The following is a 3,598-nucleotide window of genomic DNA, read 5'->3' as shown; positions in this document are numbered from 1 at the left end:
ACACATATTGCATTTGTTTTAGGTGTACAACATGATGATCTGATATTTGCATATATTGCAAAATGACCACCACAGTAAGTTTAGTTAACATCCACCACCTCACATAGTCACAAATTTTTTTCTTGTGATGAGAACTTTTAAAATCTACTCCTTTAGCAATTTTCAAATACACAACACAGTATTGTTAACTATAGCCACCATGCTGTACATTACACCCCCAGGACTTATTTATCTTCTGTCTGGAAGTTTGTAACTTTTGACCACTTTCACCCATTTCGCCCACCCCGCACTGGGTGCATTTGTAAATGTTTATTGGGGTATGGAGTGGAGCTCCGGCTGATGCAGTTCCAAAAACAGCCCTGCGTGATGGGCAAGGCATGCAGTGCACCAGCTTAGGAGTTCCCAAGTAAAAGTTTATTTTTCTATCATTCAGTGTAATCTTGGCCAAACCCTCGTTTCTCATCTCAGTCCGTTTGGCATCCACACCCCTCCCTGCACCCAGGGGGCTCACCCTTGTCTCAGGCTGTTTCCCCATCCATGGCAGAGGCTAGCGGGGTAGCTGGTCCTTCCAAGGCTCCTCTGATGCTCCAGACCCACACTCTGCGACTCAAACACTTTCTTCTTTCAACGTTACTGATCCTCACTGATGCACCGTGAATTTCACAGGCATGCGTTGAAACTCAGGGGCTGCCTCTCGTCCTGTGCCCGGGAGCACTGTGACTTTCATGAGCCTCAGACACTTTTGATTGGCATGGGTCAAGATATTGAAACTTTTACTTTACAACTTATATATATGCTTTGGTATAAAGACAAATGCAATCCAGGCTGGATTCATTGTTACATACTCACTACTATTACATCATTTTTTTCTTCTGATTCTAAAAGAAATGAAACCATTTTTGTGGGTCCTTAAAAATATGCGGGCAGGAATACTCTATTCCACTGCCCACGTGGGTGAGGGGCACAGGAAGTTCAGGGTGGGAAGGAGACCCATATGCTAACACGTCAAAATGTCAACCCACTGCATTTCCAGCACCCAAGTCTGCCCGTGTTGCCCCTCCCCTCAAACCCTGCCCAGGAAAACATCCAGGCCCTCCCCATGGTCAAGGTCTTTCATTGGCTGATTCTTATCTGCTTTTCCAGTCTCACACACCATAAGCCTCCTACACGTCTCCTTTGGATGTTTCCAGAACACCTCAGCCTTCATCACACCTGCACACTTTGGCTCAGGCTGCTCCCTCCACTGGGAGCATTCCCTTCCCACCTGGACCACATCGTGCACACCTGTGCATCCTTCCAGACCCGGCTCAAAGGTCACTTCACTGTGAAGATCCAGAGCCGCCTCCCTCCCTATATTCCTCATTCATTTCTCTGCTCTAGCACTTACCCTCTTACGTCCATCTCTCCCCTTCACCTGTGAACCCCTGGAGGGTGGGGCCCACAGCTGGTTTTTCTCTGGATCCCCAGTGCCCACCACAGGGCCTAGCACACAGCAGGTACACAATGAATGCTGAATACATAGCAGATGACTGAGCTTCTGAGTGAATGAGTGAATGAATGAATGAGGGAGATAGGAAATGAGGGCAGTGGTCTGCTCAGCAAAGGGGTCCCCTCCATAGCCCTCTACAGAGGGAGGGTCTGGACTGATGGTGGAGCCAGGGCTGAGCTCCCCTACAGGCCCCGCCCTCTGACTCACCCCCTCCCCAGAGACTGGTTTCTGGGAATGTGCTGGAAGCTTGGCTCGCCTCCCTGGCTGAATCCTCCATGTCAACCATCATCTGCCCCAGGAGTCCCCATGCTCTGAGGCCACAGGGCCAGGGAAGGGGCAGCGCAGAGGGAAGGCCCTCACGTGTCAGCGGGACGAGAGTGGGAGGCAGCAGCCTGAGACCCGCCCGGCACCCCCCACGGAGCCTCCTCCCTTTGTCTGAAGAGGAGCGCGCTGCAGGAGGCCCGACACGTCACGGGAGTCTCAGGGAAAAGGGGGTGACAGCACTGGTTGTCATGAGAACCAAATGAGAAAACTATGTGGGTGCCCGGAGTCCAGGTGGCATCTAGGGGTGCTAAAGGATGTCATCTGGGGTGCAACCTGGAGAAATTGTCACTCTTTGGGATGCCCAGCACCTGAACCCCCTTCCTCTGTCCAGGGCCCTCCTCTCTCTCCCCAATTCCATCTTCTGAGGTGGGCCCCCAGCACAGACGCTGGCAACACTGTCACTGGCTTTCCCAGCCTCTTGTGAGGGGGGCACACAGCAGTGCAGGGGCTGGAGCAGCAGCACCCGGTGTCCAGTGTCGGCGCGAGATGAGGGGCCTGTGGCCAGGGCTGGCGGCAGGGGTGTCTGCACCAAGCCACTTCCGGCGTGTGATGTAGGGCGTTGTTCCTGGCTGGGTGTAGCCTTTGGGCCTGGTTCTCCAGCCCTCCCAGAGAATCGGTGACACATTCGATAGCCTTCTAACGAACCTCGTTCTGTTTAAATTAGTCAGAGCTGGTTTCTGTTGTTTGGAACCAGAAACCAGGGCAGTGTGACCCAAAAAATCTAATGGGATTGTGAGTGGCATCGTTAAAGGTCTAGTGCCCAGAAGAAAGGAGGGTTTGGTCCGTGCATGTCTGCTCTGTGCAGCACAGAGCACAGGAGGGAGGCCCAGCCCTGCTCTGGAAGCTCAACTCCAGAAGGGCCCATGACACAGTGGAGGCTCTCTAGGGGACAATGACCTGGTCAGTGTGGGGTCTACAGCTCATGGCAGGGGAGGGAGCTGGGCTTGCAGCTGAGTGGGCTGAAGGCGCTGGGGAGAATAGCCATGGTTTCGGCCCTAAGGGCCACTCCAGCAGCTCGGAGGGGTGGGCGCCAGGCCTTGCTCACAGCGGGGATAGTCTGAAGACAGACAGCACTGCCTTGGGAGGAGGTAAGCTCCCTGGCACTGGAGGTGAGCAAGGACTGGGTCCTGAAGCGGACAAAAGCAGCCCAGCTGGGGCTTCCAGGCTCGGCCTCGGGGTGTGTGTCTCCACACTAGGTGAAGGGATTAGCCTTGAGCAACACCCAAACACTGGACCTGACAGAGGCCCTTCTGCCCACCACCCAGGCCTCCATAACAGGCTGCAGTGGGCGGAGGGAGCCCCCAGGCTACCAAGAAGCCAGCCAAGCTTTTCTCACTCCCAGGTGGCCTGCCCAAACCTAAGGGTGGGCATGGGAGGGGCACAAGCCTGAAGGATGACAAGGCAGAGGGGGCAAATCTCAGTAGCCAAGGGTGGCTGGTAATGGCCCTGATAAACCACCTAAAAAAACAGCCCTAAGTACCCTGAGAAGCCATTCTTTTCCCACTGATCACTTAGACAAGATCACAGATTGACAAGGGGCATGCTGGTGAGGACATGGGAGAGCTGGCACTCTCTCAGATGTTGGTGGCCGTGTTCACTGGAACAACCACTGATGCAGGAAATTTGGCAAATCCTATGGAAGTCCCACAGGTACGTGTCATCTGGCCAGGGATTCCATTTCTAGGAATTTATCCTTGGCTACATTCGCTCACATGCAAAACGATGTGTGAGTCATGCTATTGTTTGGTGAAAGCAAACGATGGCAACAACCTGCCCATCCACGAA

The sequence above is a fragment of the Ceratotherium simum genome, chromosome 26 (assembly GCF_057802395.1).
Source record: "Ceratotherium simum simum isolate JZ-2026a chromosome 26, ASM5780239v1, whole genome shotgun sequence".
Taxonomy (NCBI): Eukaryota; Metazoa; Chordata; class Mammalia; order Perissodactyla; family Rhinocerotidae; genus Ceratotherium; species Ceratotherium simum.
Note: the sequence above shows the minus strand (reverse complement) of the source record.